This window comes from Amblyraja radiata, chromosome 9, assembly GCF_010909765.2.
Source record: "Amblyraja radiata isolate CabotCenter1 chromosome 9, sAmbRad1.1.pri, whole genome shotgun sequence".
Classification (NCBI taxonomy): Eukaryota; Metazoa; Chordata; class Chondrichthyes; order Rajiformes; family Rajidae; genus Amblyraja; species Amblyraja radiata.
In genome coordinates, this window is record NC_045964.1 from 17,387,566 (window position 1) to 17,415,182 (window position 27,617).

A 27,617-nucleotide genomic window follows, 5' to 3' on the forward strand; every position below is an offset into this window, starting at 1 on the left:
CTCCCATCCCACCCTACTCTATGTCCTCTATTCCCCCCTTATCCCCCCCACCCCGCCCTCGTTCCCCTCCCCTCAGTCCCCTTCCACTCAAATCCTGCCCTCTGGCTTTACATTTTACTCTTTAATCCTCCTTTCTTATCTGACACTCCATGGTCTCCATTTCACTTCTAGCCTTTGTCACTATCTCCAATTATCCTATCTCCTATCTCCAAGCACTGCTCCTCACCGGTAACCACCTGTCATTTGCCAGGCTTTGCCCCGTCCCTTTACCAGCTTTCTCCTCCCACTCCATCAATCTGAACAAACCAAAACATTGCCTCTCCATTTCCCTCCGCAGATGCCACCTGACCCACCTGTTCCTCCAATGCTGTGTTTTTTGCACAGTTTTCCAGCAACTGCAGTGCTTTCTGTCTCCAATGTACCGCCCAATCCTCTTCTTTACAAATGGTCCTTGGGTATCAAGGTTGACCTGCTTGCTCTCTAGTTCAGGAGGCTGGTGATGCCAATGTGGAACTCATAGTTTCTGCCACGGGTGTTTGATGGGCTGAGAGGGAGATTACTTTGAGAGATGGTGTGCTCCTAATATTCACACTGGAGTTCTACATGTTGCCAACAAAGAGACTTGTATTTTGATGCCATCCCAAATGCCTCTTGTCATCTTTGATTAGTTATCTGCAAGTGATCAACTTTAGGGTACTTCAACTTTAGGGTACTTCACAAGTTATAGGAGGAGAATGAGACCATTCAGCCCATCGAGTCTACTCCACCATCCAATCATGGCACATCCTGCCTCCTCATCCCATTTTCCTGCCTTCTCCCCATAATCCTTGACACCTGTTCTAATCAAGAATTTGTCTATCTCTGCCTTAAAATATCTACTGACTTGCCCTCCACAGCCCTCTGTGACAATGAGTTCCACAGATTAACTACCCTCTGACTCAAAAAGTTCCTCCCCCTTTTTAAAAGAGCACCCTTGAATTCTGAGGCTATGAGCTCTAGTCCTAGACTATCCCACCAGTGGAAACATCCTTTCCACATCTGAAGAAGGGTTTCGGCCCGAAACGTTGTCTCTTTCCTTCGCTCCATAGATGCTGCTGCACCCGCTGAGTTTCTCCAGCACTTTTGTCTACCTTCCACTCTATCTTTGCCTTTCATTTTTCTGTAAGTTTCAATGAAGTCCCCCCTCAACCTTCTAGGCTCCAGCGAGTAGAGGCCCAGTGCTGTCAAATGCTAGTGGGATCTGGTACTGGGATCAATGTTCTGGGGTTAGCGAGTTATGCTCAGTCTAAAATTTTCCTTCTGGGTCCGAGGAGCACATGAGGGGCAGGCTTTTCCAGCATGTTCAGTAGGGCACTCATTGGGCCTTGGATGCTACTGAATCTTGCAGAGATCTCACAACCTTCTGCATCCTTGACCATTGGAATAGTCACTGTGCGGACCAACTGGCGGGAGTTTTTACGGACATTTTCAACCTCTCACTTCTGAGGTCTGAGGTCCCCACCTGCTTTAAAAGGGCATCAATTATACCGGTGCCCAAGAAGAGTAAGGTGACGTGCCTCAATGACTATCGACCAGTGGCACTAACGCCGGTGGTGATGAAGTGCTTTGAGAGGTTGATCATGGAGCAAATCAACTCCTACCTCGACAAAAACCTGGACCCACTGCAGTTCGCGTACCGCCACAACAGATCAACGGTGGATGCGATCTCGCTGGCCCTCCACTCCGCACTGGACCACTTGGACAACAAAAACTCATATGTCAGGCTGTTATTCATTGATTACAGCTCGGCATTTAACACAATCATCCCTTCCAAACTGGTTACCAAACTCGCAGAACTGGGTCTCTGCGCATCCCTCTGCAACTGGATCCTCGACTTCCTCGTCCACAGACCACAGTCTGTTCGTATTGGTGGAAATGTGTCAGCCTCGAGAACAATCAGCACGGGAGCACCTCAAGGCTGCGTGCTCAGCCCCCTGCTGTACTCACTCTATACCCATGACTGCGTAGCGAACCACAGTGCGAACTCCATCATCAAGTTCGCTGACGACACCACTATTGTGGGGCATATCACTGATGGGGATGAGTCAGAGTACAGAAGAGAGATCGAGCAACTGTCCATATGGTGCCAGCGCAATAACCTGGCCCTCAACACCAGCAAAACCAAGGAACTGATTGTGGACTTTGGAAGGAGTAGGAGGGGGACCCACAGCCCCATTTATATCAATGGTTGAAAGGGTCAAGAACTTCAAATTCCTGGGCGTGCACATCTCTGAAGATCTTTCCTGGTCCGAGAACACTAACGCAATTATCAAAAAAGCTCATCAGCGCCTCTACTTCCTGAGAAGATTACGGAGAGTCGGATTGTCAAGGAAGACTCTCTCTAACTTCTACAGGTGCACAGTCGAGAGCATGCTGACCGGTTGCATCGTGGCTTGGTTCGGCAATTTGAGCGCCCTGGAGAGGAAAAGACTACAAAAAGTAATAAACACTGTCCATCATCGGCTCTGACCTTCCTTCCATCGAGGGAATTTATCGCAGTCGCTGCCTCAAAAAGGCTGGCAGTATCATCAAAGACCCACACCATCCTGGCCACACACTCATCTCCCTGCTACCTTCAGGTAGAAGGTACAGGAGCCTGAAGACTGCAACAACCAGGTTCAGGAATAGCTACTTCCCCTCAGCCATCAGGCTATTAAACCTGGCTCGGACAAAACTCTGATTATTAACAACCACTTTCTGTTATTTGCACTTTACCAGTTTATTTATTCATGTGTGTATATATTTATATCATGGTATATGGACACATTTATCTGTTTTGTAGTAAATGCCTACTATTTTCTGTGTGCTTAAGCAAAGCAAGAATTTCATTGTCCTATACAGGGACACATGACAATAAACTCACTTGAACTTGTTATTCTGAGCTGCAGGAGAGGCATGTTGCTTTCCAATGCTGGCTCCAAGTTCCTTTCCTATGTCATTGTTTAAATTGTCATCCCAGAGATTTAAAAGCACAGCTTTTAAACTTGCATCCCAGTGCTGTTGTGAGGAGGTGCTGCATTATCATTGGTACCATCTTTGGAATTAGATCAATGATCCGTTCATTATTATTTTCTCTTAAAGCTTATTTTCTTAAAGTTTAAAGGCATTGCATAAATTGCTCTGTGAAAATGTGGATTAATGTTCAACATCTGTGCAATTTGTGTTCGACACAACGAAGAGCGTGTGCCATTTTATAGAATAGATTTTGTCCATGTGCGATAAGACAGTTAGTTGGTAGCAAGCTGGGAGCCCATTTTACACACTTCTTCTCATTTATATTTTCACCGGGCAATCCCAATGCAGCTGTTGTCTGTTCCAACTAAATTTCAAACGTCCCTGAATAGCCACATCCTGATAAATCCAATAATTATTTGACAAGAAGTATTATGTTTCAATAAACTTTGCTGAGTGCTGGAAATCTGATCATTTCAGAACGCTTTAAAGTTCTATCATAATTTTGGTTTAGTGTTATTCTTGGACTGGATCTCTGTGTGTAAAGTGGATGTGGTTTAACAAAGCAGAACTTTACCATCAGCTATTTGCATATCAAAAGTTGATATATTGGGTTAACTCTTCATTCATCGAACAAAGTCAGACATTTATTTTGAGAAGAAGACAAAGTAATAATCCATAGACTATTACATTTTCTTTGCACAGATCATAGACAACAGTTTTTAACTAGATAGCTATTTCAGAACTTTACTACCAAAAAAAGCCAAATCTTCAGCTCAGTGTTGTATCTAGGCTTTTCTTTATATAAATATCACTGAAGATGCACCTCTAGTTCTTCAAAGGAACAATCTTTAGATCTTCTATTCAGATATTGGCAGGTTCTTCATTAGTAAAGGGCCTGTCCCACTTACGTGTCCTTGGCACGCAATTTACGCGACCTCTTTGTCTCGTTGAAGCGCACGGGGCGGGTCCCACTGAGAAGCGCGGAGGGGTATGTAATTGTGCGCGATATCGCGCGGCGCTCCGAAATTTGTAGCGAAAAAAATCTTCGCACGCTAACGGCCTGTCGCGTAACTGACGGCCAAAGTGGGACAGGCCCAAGACCCTGGCACGACACAACGTCTCACCTCCAACAGCAGCAGAAGTAGGCAAACGATCGCCGAACTCGTCCTGGGGCTCACAGCCGCTGCGGATCCGGTCCACCCCCACTTCTACTTCCCAGAGCGGGGCCAAGAAAATTGAAGATAGACACAAAATGTTAGAGTAACTCAGCAGGACCGGCAGCATCTCTGGAGAGAAGCAATGGGTGACGTTTCGGGTCAAGACCCTTCTTTCAACATGAAGAAGAGTCTCGATACGAAACATCACCCATTCCTTCTCTCCAGAGATGCTGCCGGTCCTGCTGAGTTACTCCAGCATTTTGTGTCTATTTTCAAATGACGTCACGCGCTTCAGACGGCTGTGCGAATGCATGATCGCGTGCAACCTTCGCGCCTCAACGCGACCACGAGGTCGCGTAATTAGCGTGCCAAGGACACGTAAGTGGGACAGGGGCTTAAGGGCATCCAGGGTTATGGGAAGAAGGCGGGAGAATGAGGTTGAGAGGGAAAGATAGATTAGCCATGGTTAAATATCAGAGTAGACTAGATGGGCTGAATGGCCTACTTCTGCTCCGATGACTTATGAACATGAACTTCCCGAAACATAATTTTGCTCCTGTGTTAAACATTCCGGCAGTCCCATATTAAGTGAAGAATGGTAACGAAAATTGCATCACGTACATCAGCATGATGTGTATGTCAAGAGTGCAATTGTCATATGTGCCTATAATAGAACCGTGACATTCCCACTTGCTACACCTTAAAAGGCCCTGTGTAACTCAGCGGGTCAAGCAACATCCCTGGAGAACAGGGATAGGTGACATTTGGCGTCAGGACCCTTCCTCAGAGTCTGATTTAAGATTTGTAGTTACATCCTAGGTTTGAGCAGTCTGAAGATTCTGAAGAATGGTTCAATTTGTCAGATGTGACAGGGTGCAGTGAAATTCATTTTTATATACAGTTCAGTAGAAGCATCACTATACATAAGCACGGAGATCTGATTTTGGGTCCCGATATGAAACATCATCCATCCATGTTCTTCAGTGATGCTGCCTAATCCGCTGAATTACTGCCGCATTTTGTGTCCTTCCATTGAAATAGTCACCTGAAATCATTTCTTGGATGTTCTAGTCATTTAACTTTACCATGCACTGATCTGCCACATTGGGCGTTGTGGAGGTTGCAGAGGGCTGACACATACAATGTCTGCAACCCAGAAATCAGTGGGTTAATATATGATGAGCAGTAACCTTGACTGCACTGGGCCTGTTCTCACTGGAGTTTTGAAGGATGAGGGGGATCTCATTGAAACTTACTGATTGTGAAAGGTTTGGATATAGTGGATGTGGAGAGGATGTTTCCACTAGTGGGAGAGTCTAGGACTAGAGGTCATAGGAAGGAGATGAGGAGCAAATTTCTTTATACAGAGGGTGGTGAATCTGTGGAATTCTTTGGCGGCCAATGGATATTTTTAAGGCAGAGATTGATAGATTCTTGATTGGTACCGGTTTCAGGAGTTACGGGGGGAATGGGATTAGGAGGGAGAGATTGATCAGCCATGATTGGATGGCGAGTAGACTTCATTGGACGAATGGCCTAATTCTATTCCTATCACTTATGACCTTATGACCTTTCCTCTACATTATTTTACTCATCTTTCTGTTTATTTTAATTGTGGTCGTGCCCTTGGCGGAGTTTTGCGAGCATGGGTTAACTGTGCTGACTTCATGCTCCATTTTGTAAACACTGCTCAAACCTTGGATGTAGCATACATTTTAAACCAGCATATAATTCAGATAACTTGGTGATTCAATAAGGCTTTTGAAATTATATGACGATAAAAAGTACTTGGATTAAAGTTGAGAACTATACAGAAATACATTAAAAATGCACTCCTTGCCTGTAGACATATTGTAGATTCTTTGATGTAATTAAACCATGGAACTATGTTTCATAACTTTAAAGCAACTAAAATTAAAATTTAATTTAATATTTCAATTTAAACGAGCATAACTTAATAAGGGTTTCTTTAGCTCATGACGCAATAAAATACATCAATTAAGGTTGAAAAGAATACAAAAATACACCAATGATCACAAACCATGTGTTGCAAGCACTTAAAGGCCTGTCCCACTTGGCGATTTTTTCGGCGACTGCCGGCATCATTGACTGACATATCAGGTCACCGAAAAAGTCGCGGTGTGATGCGGCGTGACGCGGCGTGATGACGTGCGGTGTTTCCTCAAGTGCCGTAACTTTTTTTTGTCGCCGCTGGATTTTGAAATGTTCAAAATCTTTTGGGGACCCTGATACTTCAGTCAATGACGTCGGCAGTCGCCGAAAAAATCGCCAAGTAGGAAAGGTCCTTTACCTCTCACAGCTTTGAGAATGCTTCTGCAGGGTTCTTAGGAGGACAAGTCACTAGATTCTGTCTGCTCTTTGCAGGGCCAGGACTGTGAGAAGTGGCCTCAGAGGGTCAGAAGCTAGATGTATGTAGAAACAAGGAACTGCTGATGCTGGTTTGCAAAAATAGAAACTAGGTGCTGGGGTAAGTCAGTGGGTTTGGCAGCAATTCTGGGGATTCTTGATTAGTACGGGTGTCAGAGGTTATGGGGAGAAGGCAGGAGAATGTAGTTTGGAGGGAGAGAATTAGGCCATTCAGCTCATCACGTCTACTCAGCCATGATTGAATGGCAGAGTAGACTTGATGGGCTGAATGGCCTAATTCTACTCCAATAACTTACGACCTTATGACATTATGAATATTGATAAGTGGCGTTTCGGGGGTGGGAGGCTTCTTCAGAGTGATTGTGGTGTGGGAGGGGGTGTGGGGAGGGGTAAGAAAGCTGGAAGAGAGGAGGGGCAAGACAAATCCGGGCAAGTGTTATGTGGATGCAGGTGAATGGGATTTTGGATAGGCAGATGGTTGGACAAAGGCCAGAAATGAAAAGACTAAAGGCATGAGATAAGGATAGAAGAGATGCGAATAGTGAAGCTAGAGGCAGGAGTATAGGTTGAAGGGGAGAGGGGGGGGAGAAATGGGTGTGAGTGCAGGTGGGATACGGGGGGGGTGAAAAGGAGAGGGGTGGGGGGGCGGTGGAGGGAAGGCTGCGTTTGATAAATTACCTAAATTCGGAGAACTCAATGTTCATACCATTGGGCTGTAAGTTACTGACGCAAAACATGAGGTACTGTTCCTATTGTTTACATGTGGCTTTGCTTTGGCGATGGTGGAGGCCCGGGACAGTGGACACATGCCAAAGAGGTGTGGGCACGTAGGTCAATTGGCCTTTTCTAGCGGTCCAATGTCCACTCTTGCCTCTCTTTTACTCTTTATGTAACTGAAGAAACTTCTGCTATCCTATTTTATACTATTGGCTAGCACTTCCTTAATATTTCTTTTTTCTCCCTGTTGTCTGTTTAGTTACCTTCTGTTGGTCTTTAAAAGCTTCCCAATCCTTTCTCACAATTGTCAGCCCACTGCAATGTTTCAGTGCAAAATCTTTGAAAGTCATGGCACCTACAGGGATCACCCAGACATTAGTGGATGCCCACCAAATAAAGTGCGGAAACTAAATGAGTAGCAATTTAAATGCATCAGTTTAGTTCAATTTAGTTTAGTTTAGAGATAGAGCGCGGAAACAGGCCCTTCGGCCCACTGAGTCCGCGCCGACCAGCGATGTCCGCACATTAACACTATCCCACACACACTAGGGACAATTTACACTTTAACCAAGCCAATTAATTTACAGGCCTGTACGTCTTTGGAGTGTGGGAGGAAACTGAAAACTTCGGGGACAACCCACGCGGTCACGGGGAGAACGTACAAACTCCGTACAGACAGCACCTGTAGTCGGGATCGAACCCGGGTCTCTGCCGCTGCAAGCGCTGTAAGGCAGCAACTCTACCGCGGCGCCACCGTGCCACCCGAAGTGCCTGGGTTAACATCCAAACCAGAGTATGAATTGTTATTTAATTATCTAAATTAATTCTGCTTACCATGGACTCACAATCTCAGTTAACCTCATCCCCGTCTCCCAATCCCCATTTAAAGATTGCTGGGTGCATTACATTTTATGGACTGGCTTCTATTTGTGAGAGAGGAAGTGAGGAATTTTACATTGTTTTTTTAACCTGCGGTTCCTGTATTTTGCAAGATTTTTCACTGCATTGAGCTATCATACATAGGATTACATAGCCTTTTCCAGTCTATTGTTTACTCATGTTTTCTTTAGGTCTGAGGAGACTCCTGATCCTTGTTTTATTTTTAACAAGGCAGACCTTCTGCATTAAAACAGCAGCTTTTATGTAATAGCGTGTGAGATTAACACAAACATGTCTGATTTGGCATATTCGTGGAGATTTCATTACATAATCAACCAGTCACGTGACATTGCTCTGGCAATGCTGAATCACATGACATTTGATCATAGGCCATTTTCTCACCAGATTTTGTTGCGTTTACCTCAGTTATATAGGGCTAACCCAACAACCCTTGCATAAATATCCTACATTTAGCTTCATCCACTGATGAATAGCATCATAAGTAAATCTTAGAGAGATCACAGGTATTTAAAGATACATTCCTTTAAAACATTGTAATATTATTTTAATTGAAAAACACATAGATACACATGAAACACCAATAATATAAATAAGCTCTTACTAAAGTTTTTGTATGGTATTTTGGCATTTTACAAGGCAAAAGAAGGCTTGTGAAAGCCACGAATACGATAAATAAATGCAAAAGAAAAACAATGTGCTGTAAATCTTGTTTGCATAAATATCCTAAATTTTGCTTTATGCTATGATGAATAGCATCATTTTTAAATCATAGAGAGAACAATGGTATTTAAAGATACATTCCTTGAAAACATTGTATTTCTGTAATTTTTTTATTGAAAAAACATGAAGTAACTGTTACAGATTCACCAAAAAACAACAGCAATATAATTAAGCTGTAACTAACGTTTTTGTCTGACGTTTTGACATTTTACAAGGCAAAAGAAAACTTGTGAAAGCTACAAATAAAACAAATAAATGTACAAGAAAAGCAATAAATGCTGGAAACTCTCAGTGGCTTAGACCCCATGTGAATAGAGCGAAGAACATTTCAATTAGGTGGAAGACCCTTCAATGGAAAAGATAAAGTGAAAAGAAGGTAGTTTTAAGTTGCATAGAGGGTGGCAGAGAAAGGTAAAAGTTCTACATATAAGATGTGAAGAAAGTTCTCGACCCGAAACGTCATCCAGAGATGCTACCTCCAGCATTTGTGTCTATCTTCAATATGAAAAGTTGGCTTTGCTGCTGTTTCCACAGCTGCTGCCTGACTTGCTGAGTATTTCCAGCAGTTTCTGTTTTTATTTCAGATTTCCAGCTTCTGATTTATTTTTTAGAAATTTCCAAAACTGAATGCAAACTCAGTTAAATTAACAGAACTTCATATCAGGGAACTCTCTGGTTTTGCCCCAGTATCTTATGATTATTGCAAAACCAAAAGCACGATTTTCTGAGTTTTAACCCTTTCTTGTACATCCATAAAGTCATGGTCATACAACGTGGAAACAGGCCCTTCGGTCCAACCTGCCCACGCCGACCAACATGTCCCATCTACACTCGTCCCACCTACCTGAGTTTTACAATGTTTTCAAGGAAGTGTATCGTTAAATACCAGTGTTCTCTCTATGATTTACATCGTATCCATGTACTTGTCTAAATGTTTCTTAAACAAGCCCCCTTTTAGTATATAGTTCTGTTCTATGTGCCCGCTCCACATTTTAGTTGCCATACTACTCTTCAAGCAGAATGGCTACTAAGTATCCATGTTTGAGAACAGAATTGAGGCAGCTCAACATTTCTTGGAAGCATTTTCTCCAACACAGCCTTGCGAGATGAATTTCTATGTTACCTCTGAAAAGGACACAAAGTGCTGGAGTAACTCAGTGGGTCAGGCAGCATCTGTGGAGGGAATGGATTGGCGACTCTTTGGATCGGTACCCTTCTTTGGACTGATTGTGGCTTCCCATGTATTCACCTCATTACCAACTTGATCTTTCCTACTTGAAACAATCCTGACCCAAAACGTTATCTATCCATGTCCTTCAGTGATGCTGTTACTCCAGCACTCGGTGTATTATTCAAGATTCCATCATCTGCAGTTCCCATGTATAGGAAGCCTTCTTCATTCAGACTTCTCTGTTAGCACTGATTATTTTTTTGCCCTTTAAGCACATCAGGCAATGAAAACTATGACAAGTGGTGACCTTGCAAGTTCCCTGCCCTCCACTCTGCAAGGCCTTCAACACTAGTCTATCTGCTACAGTATATCTCACTTATCTTTCTTTCCCAGACCTGGCCCCTATCTAATTTACAGCACCCTTTTGACATTAAGCAGAAGTGATGACCTTTTCTTTTTAGAGGTCATGTTTCCTACATTCATTTTTCAACAGATTTGTTCTCCCAAGGACAAACAATTCCAGTTAAAATTCTCGAGGGTTCTCTCAGGCCAGCCAGTAAAACACCTTGACCCGAAACGTCACCCATTCCTTCTCTCCAGAGATGCCGCCTGTCCCGCTGAGTTACTCCAGCATTTTGTGCCTTCGGTTTAAACCAGCATCTGCAGTTCCTCCCTACACATGGCTTTATTTAAACTCTGCTGAATAACAAATTTACCAGCAGCTAGTCAAACGCATTGGAAGGTAAAATAAACCAAGCCACAGGTTGGAATTGTCAGTAAAATCTAAATGTTGCATTCAGAAGGCTGAGGTATTTGCTTAGTTTTTCACTTGGTTGCTTAATTAAATATTCAGTTGACAATGTGTTTGGCTCAGCAGGTTACATATATCATTGTTTTCGCTATGATTACACACTCCTTCCTTTTCCCCATCTCCACGTCCCATTGCCTCCACCGTGCAACTCACAGTCCCTTTTGGTTCTTGATGCAGTCTATTCACTCAAGCCAGAATCCACCAGTCCTAGTTTTAGAGATACAGCATGGATACAGGCTGTTTGGCCTAGAGTTCATGCCGACCATCGATTTCCCCTTCATACTATTTCTATGTTATCCCACTTTGCCATCCACTCCCTAGGGGTCAAGGAAAGAGCATTCACGTCGCGGCCCTGTTTCCACCAATCTTTCCACCACCACGCACAAGAAGCGACAAGACAGACACCATTGTCTGCAGATGCCGAGAAGTGTGTTCTACTCTGGCTGAACAACTTCTAATCTTGTGTGTGGACTCGATAAGAAGAAGATCCACTCCCTACAAACTAGCGGCAATTTACAGAGGCCCAATTAACCTACAAACCCACACATCGCTGTGGGAGAGAACTGGGCAACCCAGGGGAAACCCATGCGGTCACAGAGAGAACGTGCAAATTCCACACAGACAGCACCCAAGGTCAGTATTGACCCTGGGTCACTGAGTTGAATCGAATACTGAATAGAAGTGAAATTCTTCGCTTGCATACTGTGCCAAAATATGCAAATAATCATCCATAAAGGATCCTTACAAAGTTACAAATTCCCCCACCTCCCTTTCATCCCCCTCTCCCTCACGGCGATTCCCCCCCCCCCCCCCCCCCCCTCCACCCGCCAGATCCCCATTGTCCATTGTTCTTCCTCGTGACCGTCCTATTGACACTGTGATGCAGCAGCTCTGCCAGATCAGGTTACATATATCTGTACTGCCCTGTGCTGTTCTCAACAATAACCCCACTCTCACCATCGACGGCACCACTGTCTCCCCATCTCCCCAGGCCCGCAACCTTGGCGTGATCTTTGATTCCACCCTCTCCCTTGAGCCGCACATCCGCCATGTCATTAAAACCTCCTTCTTTCATCTCCGCAACATCGCCAAACTCAGACCCTCTCTCACACCTCCCGCTGCTGAAAGACTCATCCATGCCTTCATCTCCTCCCGACTGGACTACTGCAACTCACTTCTCCTTGGCATCAGCTCCACCTACATCAACCGACTCCAACTGGTCCAGAACGCAGCCGCCCGACTCATCACCCACACCAAATCCTGGCATCACATCACTCCAGTCCTCAAACAACTTCACTGGCTTCCCATCTCCTACCGGATCACCTACAAAATCCTGGTCCTCACCTACAAAGCCCTCCACCATCTGGCCCCCCCCATATCTCACTGACCTCCTCTCCCCCTACCAACCCTCACGGTCCCTCAGATCCACATCAGCCGGTCTCCTCTCCATCCACAAGTCCAACCTCCGCAGTTTTGGGGACAGAGCCTTCTCCAGGGCAGCTCCCAGGCTCTGGAACTCCCTCCCCCAACTGATCCGCAATTCCGTGTCCCTCACCATCTTCCAGTCCCGCCTCAAGACCCATCTCTTCACCACTGCCTATCCTTAGCCCCACGTCCCCGTCCCTTTTCATCTGTGCATTAATTGCCTCATACTGTGTTTTGTATTGAATTCTGTCTTTACTTTATGTACTAGTCATGTCTCTACTATTTATTTCATTCCCCTTACATGTTTTTCCTCTACATGCTCAATTTTTGTAAGGTGTCCTTGAGACTCTTGAAAGGCGCCCATAAATAAAATTTATTATTATTATTATTAACTTCCCGCTTCCCAGTGTTCCTCTTTTTAGTTGCTAAAGGGCCTGTCCCACTTAGGCGATTTTTTAGGCGACTGTCATAGTCGTAGCAGGTCACCGAAAAACCGGTGACTGGACCCCCCCTATGACAATGTCTACGACAAGCTACAACATCCTAGTCGACGTCTAGCTACGGCAAGCAACCGACAACCGGCGACCCATTAGGACGTCCACCTACGACAACACCTACGACAACTCACGACCACACAGGCGACAACCTACGATAACCAAAGTCAACCTACGTCCACCCGCGACAAGCTACGACAATTCAGTTGCCGGTACCTGTCACGGGTTGTCGTAGGTTGATGTGGGTAGTCTCCAATGGAATTCACTGAAGTCAGCACCGGCGACAACCTACGTCATCCTGGCGACAACCTACGACAGCACCTACGTCAGGAGAAATCAAGCTACGCTCATTGGCCTCAAACCCACTGTCGCCAAAATTTTTTGAACATGTTGAAAATCCAGCGGTGACCAGAAAGACGCTACAACTCTATGGGCGACTGAGGAGACTACTCACGACCATACGGGCGGCACCCCGGCAACCATGTGGCGACAGCCTAGTCGCCTCTCGTCACCTAAAAAATAGCCTAAGTGGGACAGGCCCTTAACATTGAACCCAAGAACAGGCTCTTCGGCCCATGATGTCAGTGCTGAACATGATGTCAAGACTACCTCTTATCTGCCTGCACATAATCCATATCCCCCCATTCCTTGCATTTAAATATGTCCATCCATTTAAGCCTCTTAAATGCCACTATTGTATCTCCCTCAAGCACCCTCCCTCCCCCCGGCAGTGCATTCCAGGCATCCTCCACCCTCTAAAACCTGGCAAGTGATAAGCGAAAATAGACACAAAGAGCTGGAGTAACTCAGTGGGCCAGGCGGCATCTCTTGAGAAAGTGGATAGGTAACATTTCAGGTTGGGAGTCTTCTTCAGAATGATTGTGGTGTGGGAAGAGGGGGGGAGAAACTGGAAGAAAAAACCTCGACAGATCGGGGGCAGCAGCAGATGACGTCAGGCTAGGGGGTTCCCTGATAGGCTGATTATTGGCTAGGGTTGTGTGAGACCAAGAGGGATACATCATTGTGAACTGTGGTGTTGATTAACCAACTTTCTGTGGAGGAAGAGGGGGCATGCGGGGGGGTGGGGGGGTGGGGGGTGGGAAGGAGTGTTTGTACGTTACCTAAAATTAGCCAATTCAACATTCATGCAGTAACATTGTGTTTTAAGCTGCCCAAGCAAAATATGAGGTGTCGTTCCTCTAATTTGCCTGTGGCCTTGCTCTGGCAATGGAGTTGGCCCAGGACAGAATGGCTGGTATGGGAAAGGGAAGAGGAGTGAAAGCGTCGGCAACCAGGAGATCCAGCAGGGTCCAGCTTGGTGGACCGAGCGTAAGTGCTCAGCGAAACGGCCATCAAATCTAGGCTTTGTCTCCCCGATGTGCAGGAGCCCACGTTCGGAACACCAGATGCTGTAGATGAGGTTCGAGGAGGTGCACATGAAGAAGTGATAAGTGAATGCAAATGAAGATAGTCAGAGTGCAGCCACATGCAAACAGGTGGAATAACACACTGCCTATCCTTGTCCTCCACAGATGGTATGGTATGGTATGGTATGGTATGGCTTGGTATGGTTGGGTATGGTATTTTATTTATCACATGTATCAAGGTACAGTGAAATTAATTTTTGTATACAGTTCAGTACAAGTATCACTAAACATAAGCATTTAGATACTAGATAAATATCTCAGATACAGTATAAGTGTACATAGCAGTAGTACACTGAGACAATATACAGTCGACAGTTTGGCGTCATTTCCAAGTGTGTAGGAAGGAACTACAGATGGTAGTTCAAACTGAAGATAGGCACAAAAAGCTGGAGTAACTCAGTGGGACAGGCAGCATCTCTGGAGAGAAGGAATTGGTGACATTTCGGGTCGAGACTCTTGGCCTAACAACGAGGATCGGGCGGCCTTTTCCCGGAGACGCGCCCGGGGCTTCAGCGGCGGACGCAGCGTGGACTCTCGGCGTGGAGCGGGCGAGCCCTCACTGGAGCTCGCTGGAGGGGAACGCTCCGTTTCGCTGGCCCGCGGCAGCCGACAGCCTGAAGCCGCGGTCTGGAGAGTTTCAGCTGGCGCGGCGTCTGCAGCCCGGGATCCCTCGTGCGGGACCCAGGAGAAGAAGGAGCTTCCACCACCGGCCCTGCGGCCAACTTCTACCGCGGGTCCGGCGTGGACTTAACATCACCCCTGGAGGGGAGCTTCTACTGCCGGCCCTGTGGTCTGCGGTGCTTCTGGCTGAGGAGGGGACTTTAAATCTTTGACCGCCGGCCTGCGGCCTACACCAACCTAAACCCGCGGTCTCCGGTGAGGAAGAGCCGATCCTGGACTGACTCTGGACTCTGGTCCCGACCACGGGGGGAAATGGAGGAGGACTGGCCAAATTTTGTGCCTTCCACCACAGTGATAAATGCTGTGGTGGATGTTTGTGTTACATTTTTATTGTGTATTGTGTGTTCTTTATCATTGTACCGCTGCTGACAAATTCATTTCACTTGCACTTTATGTGCAATGTGATGAATAAAACTGATTGATTGATTGATTGATTGATTGATTGATTGATTGATTGATTGATTGATTGATTGATTGATTGATTGATTCTTCAGACCATTTCCAAGTCCCAGTTGTTGTAAGTGCAGGGTTCTTGACCTGACCATGAGGGTCTGTCGTCCTGGTGGCGTTGCAGGGTAGGCCTGGCTAAGATGCTGCCTGACCTGCTGAGTTACTCCAGCACTTTGTGTTTTATTCAGGATTCCAGCATCTGCAGTTCCATGTGCCTGCAGGGAAATCTCAGCCGTGGAGAATTCCGCTGCGTGTCTCGTGAAACAATGTTTTATAAAGTAGCCTATCATCTGACTGATCATGAGAGGTGCCTCATAAATTCCATGTTGTCCCTTCCAGCCTTTGCATATCTACCGCAGCTATCTGCAGAGTCCTTCTGATCTGCAGCCAAGAGTTCACACGTGACTTATTTATGTAGTGGTTTTCAAGCACTCAGGACATCCCAAAGTGCGTCACAGCAAATAAATAATTTTAAATCATAACAAATGTTGCCGTGCCTCCAAATGCAACATCCCACGCTCACTAAACAAGCTCACAAAAGGGTGGCAGCTTGATTGGGAAGTTTGCTTCCTTACTCCAAAGCAGGAGGACGCCTTTCAGCCCATTTGGTCCATACTATCACATAGCAGAACAGTTCCCCTCAGATTTCCCTGTGAATCGCAGGCCTACCCACTCCACTGATACTTTTGCCACAAACCTATGAGTTAAGCCCCTGTCCCACTTAGGAGACCTAAACAGCAACCTCTGGTGACCTTGCCTGCCACCCAAAAAAAATCAAGGTCGAGGTGACCTGCAACCTCCTACCACCTCCCACGCATATGTTGAAAACCTCCCTTGACTATGAAGAAAACCGGCTTCGACTAGACCTGCGACTAAAAAATTATCGATTTTTAAAACGGCGACCTATTTTTAGTTGAGGCCGGTTTTAATCATGATGAATAAATAACAGCAACCTAGATGAAGCCTCGACCACGCGGAAACCACTTTTGACCATTAGGGAGAGTGACCAAAACCTTCAGTGACCTCGTGGAAACCTGGGGTGGTGGGAAAGGTCACCAGAGGTTGCTGTTTAGGTCTCCTAAGTGGGACAGGGGCTTTACAGTTTAATTTACCAGCATATCTTTGGGATGTGGGAGGACACAGCACTTGATGGAGATCTACACAGTGAGATGGAAAACATGCAAAATCCAGACAGCTGCCAAAGTCATGTTCATACCCAGGTCCCTGGAGCCCTGAGGTAGGAACACAAACAAGCTTTGTTGCCGAAGATCATTTTAATACAAATGGAAACCGTTCTGGTCGTTGATGAAAAAATGAACAAATGGCGGCACAGTGGCGCAGTGGTCGAGTTGCAGCCATGCAAGGCCGGAGCCCTGGGTTCAATCCCGACTGTGGGTGCTATGTACGGAGTTTGTATGTTCTCCCAGTGACAGCATGGGTTATCCCCCAGATCTTTGGTTTCCTCCCTCACTCCAGAGATGTACAGGTTTGTAGGTTAATTGGCTTGGTGTAAATGTAAATTGTCCCTAGTGTGGGTAGGGTAGTGTCAATGTGTGGAGATCACTGGTCGGTGCGGACTCAGAAGGGCCTGTTTCCACTCTGTATCCCTAAACTAAACTAAACTAAACTAAACTAAACTAAACTAAACTAAACTAAACTAAACTAAACTAAACTAAACTAAACTAAACTAAATATAAACTCTATGGTGAAATGCTCAGAGGCAAGTGCCTAGAAGTCTACCCCATATATTAGTAGGGATGAACATGTCATATTGCTGCAGACGCAACGGTGCCCTGTCTGAAATGTGTACAATAGAATTATTTTTTTGTAAACTGTTTGCTCTACTCTTTGATTATACTCACATAAACTTGAAGGTGTCTTCATTTATGCCGTTTAGTTTGAAGACTATGCAAATAGAGGCTCAGCTATTTACACGCAACACCTTGAAGTGTCTTTCTGTGCCCAACCTTTTGTATTGTATTGTATTGTATTCAAATTTATTGTCATTGTCTCAGTTAGAGACAACGAAATGAATTTCCCTTACAGGCAGTATCATAAAAAATAAATAAATAATAATAAATAATAAAACATGAAAAATAAAATAGAATTTTAAAAAAAAAAGCACAAACACTGAAAGTCCACGACACAACATAACACAGTGGCACCAAGGTGAGGAAGGCACCATAGTCCAGCCAGCCTCCCCTCCGTTCTTCCCAGATGTTCACTCGTGGTCGAGGCCTTCCGAGCACCCGCAGTCGCCGCCGCAGTTCGAGCCAGCACCACCATTCAATGTGATCATAGCTGATCATCCACAATCATTACCCCGTTCCTGCCTTCTCCCCATATCCCTTGACTCTGCTATCTTTAAGAGCTCTGTCTAGCTCTCTTTTGAAAGCATCCAGAGAACCAGCCTCCACCGTCCTCTGAGGCACCTTCCTCTGAGGCTGATCATCCACAATCATTACCCCATTCATGCCTTCTCCCCATATCCCCTGACTCCGCTATCTTTAAGAGCCCTATCTATACCTCTGGATAGAAGGAATGGGTGATGTTTCTTCAGTCTGAAGAAGGGTCTCGACCCGAAATGGCAGAGTCTGAAGATGGGTTTTGACTTGAAACTTCACCCATTCCTTCACTCCAGAGATGCTGTCTGTCCTGCTGAGTTACTCCAGCACTTTGAGTCCTTTTTAGTGGCAACAGAGAAATTGATTGTGTGTTGGGGCAAGAGAGGAGAGACAGGACAAACCGTGGCAGGTAGTAGGTGGATACAGGCGAAGGGCTGAAGAGTTGCAAATTGTGATGCCAGAGAGGGAAGGGGGAGGAGAGAAACAATTGCAAGTCCTGATGATGTTTGCAACTGATGATAGTTGATAGATCTTAAATGGCAGCCAGGCACAGTGCCATCTGTTTAGGTGAGATGATACAGGTGGATGCATGGTGAATAGAATCGGGAGTTGGAAGGAGTTGGTACACAGGCAAGGCCGCAATTTAGCATCTTATTTATCAATATGAACCTTTGTTCCTGCAAGAGGCTCAAGAAAGCTCACCTGTCCCCGCAGATCCTGTCCAACTTTTACCGCTGTACCATCGAAAGCATCTTGGCCACCTGCTTCACGCTATGGTACAGCAGCTGCACCTCAGCTGACAGGAAGGCACTGCAACGGGTGGTGAAAACCGCTCAGCACATCATCGGTGCCCCGCTCCCTGCCATGGATGCCCTCCACCGAAAACGGTGTCTGAGACGGGCCGGGAAAATCATCAAGGACCTCTCTCACCCTAACCATGGACTGTTTGCCCTCCTCCCATCAGGGAGGCGGTACAGGAGCCTCAGGTCTCGCACAAGCAGGCTGAGGAACAGCTTTGTCAACAACACCATTACACTGCTGAACTCGGAGTCCCGACGCTAGCCATCCTTAGACTCTCCCACTTGTATACAGTTATCTGCCTATGTATCAGTTTTAATTCATCCACAATCCACACATTGTTAACCAGTATTTTTTTTTTTTTAACTTTTATTGTATGCCAACTTTGTATTTATATTTTTACTTCTACTATCTTGCACTATGACTATGACCAGACGCTAAACTGCATTTCGTTGTACCTATACCTGTATTTGTGCAATGACAATAAAGTTGAATTGAATTTAATTGAATATGCTTAAGGGCCTGTCCCACTTTCACAACCTAATTCACGACCTTTTTTACTCGTGGACATTTTTCATCAGGCTAGAAAAACACCCCGACCTACTTGATGCCACGAGTACCTACGACTAGCATCACGACCTACCTCCAACCTCCTACGACCTCGTGACGACCATGCTGCGAGAATGAGTCAAGGGCAAACTCGGCAGTGGTCGTGAATTAGGTCGTGAAAGTGGGACAGGCCCTTTACACTTCCTGGAGTAAGACGTTCGAGATTCAAGAGAGTTTATTGTCATGTGTCCCAGATAGGACAATGAAATTCTTGCTTTGCTTCAGCACAACCGAATATAGAAGTCGTGAAGCTACAACCTTACGGCACTGAACTGCAAAAGCTATCCTGTAAACCACAAATAGATACGGTGGCTCGGCGCTTGCATCAGAACTGAGTGGCGGGGTTTGAGAAAGGGATACCAGACACTGTGTTCGTGACTTTGCCAGCTCACGTAACATTGTGCCGCTGACATTAAGTGTTCACAGCCCATTGTCAGGCAAGAGATGATGCTGTACATTTGTTTAGTTAATTGCTCATTTTGTTCACAATGTGTTTCCCAGAGTCAGGGATTATAGAGTATGCATGAATGCCGAGAAACAATGGCACACTCCCTGTTGCATCCTGATGGTAATCGGCACCAGTTAATCATGCTCAAGTCAAACGATGCTCCTTCTGTCAACACCTTCACTCAACAGATAACAAAAAACCTGAAGGTGTTGTTTTCATATGGGATGGACTCAGAATCACAGTTGCAGTGCTCCTCACATGGAGTTGCATTCAAATGTAGTTTCATCTCGTGCAGGAGGTGGCCTTTCGGCCCATTGTTTCTTTGCCAGCTCTTTCAAAAATTAGTCTAATTTCCTTGACAGACACAAAGTGCTGGAGTAACTCCAGAGAAAAAGGATGGGTGACGTTTCAAGTCGGGACCTATCTTCAGAGGTCACCCATCCTTTTTTACCAAAGACAGTGCCTGACCTGCTGAATTTCTCCAGCACTTTGTGTCAGCCATCCTTTTACTCCAGAGATGCTGCCTGACCCGATGAGTTACTCCAGCACTTTGTGTCTGTCTTCGGTGTATACCAGCATCTGCAGTTCCTTTCCATCCATCCTTTTTCTTCAGAGATGCTGCCTGATCCGCTGAGTTACTCCAGCACTTTGAGTCTATCTTCGGTGTAAACCAGCCTCTGCGGTTCCTTCCCACACAGTCTCATTTCTTTGTTCCTTTCTCACAGCCACGCATGTTTTCCTTCTTCTTTAAAGTTATCGAACAGAAATGTGTACAATGCTCCTCCTAAAACCAATGGTTTATAACTGTAAGAAAGGATATGCTAACATTGAAACACCATGATTATGCCTCCCCCAACTCAGAGTGAAGCCAAACGCAAATTAGAGGAACAGCCCCTCATATTTCGCTTGGGCTGCTTACAACCTAGCGGTATGAATATTGATTTCTCTAACTGCAAACAACCCATGCATCGCCCCTCTCCGTCCTCCCCCACTCTAGTCGTCGTATTAGTTTCACTGTCGTCCTGTTGAGTTTCACTGTTTGTATAACTCGTTATCACCTTCCCCACTGCCAACAATGGACCATTGTGGGCTCCACCTTTCCTTGATCATCGTTGCTTTTTGCATATCTTTGTTCTATGTTACTTCTATATCTTTCGTTTCCCTCTGCGCAGATTCTCAGTCGGAAGAAAGATCTTGACCCGAAACATCACCTATTCCTTTTTCTCCAGAGATGCTGCCTGACCCGCTGAAGTCGCTGCAGCATTTTACGTCCCACTTTCGTTTTCACTGTATTAAAACACAATTTTGCGAAATTAATGTTCAAAGGTGAGGTACATGGTACCCACTATTATATGTGTGAGTTGAATGCAAGTGACTCAGGATAAACTACTTTCCATCTACTGTGCAAGTAACCAGTGTTTTCACGTGTGACCATTGACACTTGGTGTTTACGGTCAGTTGTAGTTGGGGGACTTCAAAGCTGAGCCTGATCCTGCCTTTGTTCAACATATCCCCCTTGGGGTTCCTGGACGGCAGCAGATTATGATGCAGCTTTCCTTTCTTGTATTGCCATGGGCCAAAAGACCAGTCGGATCATTTGACCACAGCCTTGGTCAAAATCAATTAGAGATGAACTCAGAAGTGAAAACCTGGGACCTTTATAACCCGCAGGATTCAGCTAATAAACTAAAAAGCAATGCGAAAGGCTTTCAAAAGTTGCAGCATCAAGCGGAAACAAGAGGTTATGGAGGAGGCTATAAGCAAAGCTCAATAAAGCTTGGATTGGCAGTGTCTGTTGCAGTTACAGACTTCGAGATTTATAATGGTAAAATCTGAGGGGAAGGCTAAGCTTATGAGCAATACAGAATCATGTATTGTCTTTCTGCTGACTGGATAGCACGCAACAAAAGATTTTCACTTTTATTTACACGTGACAATAAACTAAACTGTGCAAAATGTAAGCGACCTTTTTAATATACAGTTTATCGTGGCTTTTACACTTGTGAAATATTATCAGTGTGGTAATTACAGAGGCAGAATTAATTCATCTGTCATTAAAAACCCAAATATATTCTCATTATAGCATTCAATGTTTTTTAAATGATTGTTCTTTCCACTCCTGAAATTATTTTCTAACTTCCATGTCATATCTCAGGTGTCTTTCCTCCAGACCAGAAAATCTAAATTGATGCAATATTTTCTTATAGTTAGTTTTTGGATACAGAACATCCCTTTAGATCTTCTCTGCACATTTTCTTAAGCTTATATTGAGGCAGCGCCATACGGTGGCTCAGTGGTTGAGTTGCTGCCTTACAGCACTAGAGACGCGGGTTCGATCCTGACTACGGGTGCTGTCTGTACGGAGTTTGTACGTTCTGCCCGTGACTTGCATGGTTTTCTTCGGGATCTCCGGTTTCCTCCCACACTCCAAAGTCGTACAGGTTTGTTAGCTTGGTATAATTGTAAATTGTCCCTAGTGTGTGTAGATAGTGTTAATGTGCAGGGATCACTGGTTGGTGCGGACTCGGTGAGCCGACGGGCCTGTTTACATCCTGTATCTCTAAACTAAATCTAAAACTTATAGTGAGATGCGGCAAAGATCAGGAGCTGGAGTCAAAAGTGGTCCTTATACCAGAAAGTGGAGGGCATTCATGTTTCTGTTCCTCATCGTGAATCTTGGTGACCAAAACTAGGTACAATAAGTGTGGACCTCTATATAATAGACCGGAGCTCTATATAATTTGATCAGGAAGAAATTGTACCTATACAAATCAATATTCTATTGGCTTTGTTGATAGTTGTCTACATTGGTTGAACATAATGGCGTCGCAGGCAGACAGGGTGGTCAAAAAGGCTTTCGGCACTTTGGCCTTCATCAGTCAGAGTATTGAGCATAGAAGTTGGGGGGGTCACGTTGCAGTTGTATGTGACATTAGTGAGTGAGGCCACATTTAGAGTATTATGTTCAGTTTTGGGCACCATGTTATGGGAATGATGTTGTCAAGCTGGAAAGGGTGCTGAGAAGATTTACGAGGATGTTGCCAGGACACAAGGGCCTGAGCTACAGGGAGAGGTTGAGCAGAGTAGGACTCTATTCCTTGGAGCACAGGAGGATGAGGGGTGATCTTATAGAGGCGTACAGAATCATGAGTGGAATAGATCGGGTAAACGCACAGAGTCTCTTGCCCAGAGAAAGGGAATCGACAATCAGAGGACATAGGTTTTAGGTGAGTGGGGAAAGATTTAATAGGAACCTGAGGGGCCAGATCTTTTGCCCTCAGTGAATTATAGTGGAACCTCAGGTCTAGCGCACATTTTTAGCCAGGCTCAGATCTCTATTCTTCAAATACTTTTAATTGAATGGAATAAAATATGCCTTGATGATTGAAGGACAGAACTGGCAGGACATTGGGCTCAATAGAATCTCCCTTCTTTTTTCTGTTGTTGATGGCATTATCTCGCAATGCGAACGTCCATTAAATGAAAATTTGACTTTTGATCTCCTGAATATGCGCTAAACTTTGTTGTGGAGTCCATGTAAACAAGGGATTAGATAACCTCACCCAACATCATCAATCAGCCACCAATAGTCATGTAACAGTAGCTATCCAACAAACAAAAATAATCTCTCACGAAGGGCCATGTTTATATCCAGTATGGTGGCTAACGTTTTAGCCCGGGTTTTCTGCAATTTTATTCTTTCAGGAACTTGCCTCAATCTGTCACTGAAGATTCCTTCAAGACATGTCAGACCAAATTTGCCTTTCATTCCTCCAGTTTTCAAAGCAGGTTGCATTTAGTTAGAACGTGACTTGGAATTAATCATAATCATAAGGAAGGCTCGTATACAAGCAAACCCTTCATGGTGAATCTCTCCATCTTTAGATTTTAGACTTTAGAGATACAGTGTGAAAAGACTTGGTGCCAACCAATGAACACCCCCTACACTACCACTATACTACACGCTAAGGATAATTTACAATTTACAGGGGCCAATTAACCTACAAACCTGTACATCTCTGAAGTGTGAATGGAAACCGAAGCACCTGGTGAAAACCCACGCAGTCACAGTCGGAACGTACAAACTCCACACAGACAGCACCCTGGTTTCCTGCGCTTCTTTTGCTCTATAAGGTGCTGGCAAGGCCGCATTTGGAATATTGTGAGCAATTTTGGGCACCATATCTGAGGAAGAATGAGTTGGCTCTGAAGAGGGTCCAGAGGAGGTTCGCAAGAATTATCCCAGGAATTAATAGGTTAATCTATGATGAACGTTGTCGGCACTGGGTCTGTACTTGCTGGAGTTTAGATGAATGGTGGTGACCTCATTGAAACATACAGAATAGTGAAAGGATGTGGAGAGAATGTTTCCACTAGTGGGAGAGTCTAGGACTAGAGGTCATGGCCTCAAAATTAGAGGACGTCCTTTTAGGGAGGAGATGAGGAGCTTTTCTTTAGTCAGAGGGTGGTGAATCTGTGGAATTTTTTGCCACAGAAGGATGTAGAGGCCAAGTCAGTGGATATTTTTAAGGCAGAGATAGATCGATTCTTGATTAGTACAGGTCTCAGAGGTTATGGGGAGAAGGCCGGAGAATGGGGTTAGGAGGGAGAAATAGATCAGCCATGATTGAATGGCGGGGTAGACTTGATGGACCAAATGGCCTAATTCTACTCCTATCCCATGACCTTAAATTTCACATTGTTAGGATGCCAATGTTTGATATAGGGGATTGAGAGTTCAAGCGAGTTTATTTGCATATGGACTGGGATCAGAACAATGAAATTGTTACTTGCTGTAGCTTTACAGTCACATTAAATGCAATGATACAGCATATAGATACGTAATAATTCAGCAGTTTTTCTAGGTAAGTCAGATCATGAGCATCTAAGCCAAAGTACCCAATGCTACCTCAGTTGTGCAAAGCACATAGTTCGGTGCTGAGGTAGGGTTGTGGTTAGGGATGAGCAAGGTGATTCAAGAGTCTGATGGTTGACTGAAGAACCTGCAGGTAATAGTTCTCAGGCTCCTATACCTGGTAACTACAAGATGAAAGTATGGCCAGGATGGTGCGGATATTTGATGCTGTTTAGCTGAATTTCTGAGGCAGCGCTTCTCCTGTAGATCTTTTCGATGTTGGAGAGGTCAATACCCGTGATGGACCAGTCGATGTCCACCAATTTCTATAGCTTCCTTTGTTCTTGAGCGTTCAATTTACCAAACCAGGCTAAGAGGCTCCTTCTCTCTGTGTCTCCCTCTCCCCGATTCTTAGTCTGAAGAAGGGTCTCTACTTGAAACATCACCCATTCCTTCTATCCAGAGATGCTGCCTGTCTCTCTGAGTTACTCCAGCATTTTGTGTCTCTCTTCGGTGTAAACCAGCATCTGCAGTTTCTTCCTACACGATTCAACCAGTCAGTACGATCTCCACAGTACATCTGTAGAGGTTTGATAGAGTATTCAGTTTTCTTCTTCTGAAGCCCTTTGCTCCTCTACGGAGCATAGGCCATTGACAAATGTCCTCCACCTCACTTAGTTGTTGGCAGTTCTTTTGAGATCTCCCCAGTTGAGCCCACTCTCAGACATTTCTGGCTGGACACCTCTTCTCCAGTTCCTCTTTTCCCTTTTCCTTGGGGGTTCCATTTCAGGGCTTGCCGGGTGATGTTTGCGGCAGGTTTCCTGAGGGTGTGTCCAATCCAACTCCATTTTCTCCTTCGAATGTTGTCTCTCCACCAGATGTTAAGTATTCTCCTATGGCAGGTGGTAATGAATGTTAACACCTGCCAGACTATTCAGTGACAAGCCCCCAAACTTCTGAGGAAGTAGAGCATTGATGAGCTTTCTTTGTGATTGCATCAAAGTGCTGGGCCCAGGACAGGTCATCAGAGATGTGTACATCCATGAGCATGTCCAGGAACTTGAAGCCATCAACTCTCCACTGCCATCCCACTAATGATGACAGTTGTACGGCCCCTCGGCTCTGACTTATCGTTACCCATTATTTATTTAACAATTGTGGTATCGGCGGCAAATTTAAAGATGGCATTGTCGCTGTGTCTGGCTACACAGTCATAGGGATGAGGAATGTAGAGCAGAGGATTGAGCAGACACCTTGAGGTACCCTTATGTTTATGATCATTGAGGAGGAGCTGTTTATTTTAGAGATACAGCATTGCCGACCCGAAGAAGAGTCTCGACCCGAAACGTCACCTACTCCTTTTCTTCAGAGACGTTGTCTGACCCACTGAGTTACTCCAGTTTTTTGTGTCTAATTATGGAAACTGGCCCTTCAGCCCACCGAGTCCATGTTGACCAACGATCACCCGTTCACACTAGTTCCATGTTATCCCACTTTTGTGCCCACTCCCATCTCCCACCGGATCACCTACAAAATCCTGGTCCTCACCTACAAAGCCCTCCACCATCTGCCCCCCCCCCCCCCCCCATATCTCACTGACCTCCTCTCCCCCTACCAACCCTCACGGTCCCTCAGATCCACATCAGCCGGTCTCCTCTCCATCCACAAGTCCAACCTCCGCAGTTTTGGGGACAGAGCCTCCTCCAGGGCAGCTCCCAGGCTCTGGAACTCCCTCCCCCAACTGATCCACAATTCCATGTCCCTCACCATCTTCCAGTCCCGCCTCAAGACCCATCTCTTCACCTCTGCCTATCCTTAGCCCCACGTCCCCGTCCCTTTTCATCTGTGCATTAATTGCCTCATACTGTGTTTTGTATTGAATTCTGTCTTTACTTTGTGTACTAGTCATGTCTCTACTATTTATTTCATTCCCCTTACATGTTTTTCCTCTACATGCTCAATTTTTGTAAGGTGTCCTTGAGACTCTTGAAAGGCGCCCATAAATAAAATTTATTATTATTATTATTACACAATACAGGCAATTTACAGAGGCCAATTAACCTGCAAACCCGCTCACTTTGGGATGTGAGAGGAAGCTGGAGCACCGGGAGGAAACCCACAGTCAAAGGGAGATCGTGCAAACTCCACTCAGACAGCACCCGAGATATGAACAAAACCTGGCGCTGTGAGACATTGGCTCTACCAGCTACTGTACATCACTGTGCCACCCTATAAAAGCTACTCGAGTGCTGTTGCCAATTGGTATTTAGTGTCGTCGTTGATGAGGATCCAGTTGCATAGACTCGAGCAGAGACCCAATTCCGTGAACGTGGATTCCCAACTAGACTAGAGCCAGGTCCTATTGTTGGTAGTAACAAGGCTACTGACACCATTTTGAATATATTACCACCTCAATAACACCAATTACTTAACTTAAGGTCACCAGCTAAAGCAACATTTCAGTACATTTGAGTAGCCACATACTTGACGTGAAACGAAGTGACAAATGATTGGTAACTTATATCTCATTCATACCTAATTGTCACATGTACGTCATGATAACAACACATTTACATTGTGTCGATAATATAGCAAATTCTCACAAAATGTCAAAACGATATACTGACACTAAGCCCTCAAATTAATATTTGAATCGGAAGGTAAGTGTCTCAAGAGAACATTGCCACAGTAGGTGAGAGGAGAAAAAGGCTGAAAGGATTAGGGAAGAAACTCCTGAGCTTAAGGCCTGGGCTGTGAAGCCTTGGCTACCAATGAATGAGCAATGTAAATCAGGATAGGCACAAAATGCTGGAGTAACTCAACGAGACAGGCAGCATCTCTGGATAGAAGGAATGGGTGACGTTTCAGGTCTAGACCCTTCTTCAAACCAAGACTGCAATCAGACAGAACTGGTGGCCTAGAGACATCTTTAGACTTTTATGCATTAGACTTTAGAGATACAGCGTGGAAACAGGTCCTTCGACCCACCGAGTGTGTGAGGATATCGGAGCACCTGTTGAAAACCAACGTGGTCACAGGGAGAACGTACAGTACAAACTCTGTACAGACAGTACCTGTAGTCAGAAGGTAGACAAAAATGCTGGAGAAACTCAGCGGGTGAGGCAGCATCTATGGAACGAAGGAATAGGTGACGTTTTGGGTTGAGACCCTTCTTCACACCTGTAGTCAGGATCGAACCCGGGTTTTCGGCATTGTAAGGTAGCAAC

At 45.1% G+C, this 27,617-nt stretch overlaps 1 long non-coding RNA gene across 1 annotated transcript; it reads left to right on the forward strand.

Annotated features, from left to right (window-relative positions):
- The first annotated feature begins 16,309 nt into the window (after window positions 1-16,309).
- On the forward strand, window positions 16,310-24,978 carry LOC116977317. The gene is made up of 3 exons (XR_004413173.1): window positions 16,310-16,436; window positions 24,467-24,470; window positions 24,966-24,978. It is a non-coding gene; the product is annotated as an uncharacterized LOC116977317 (long non-coding RNA).
- Window positions 24,979-27,617: the final 2,639 nt, after the last annotated feature.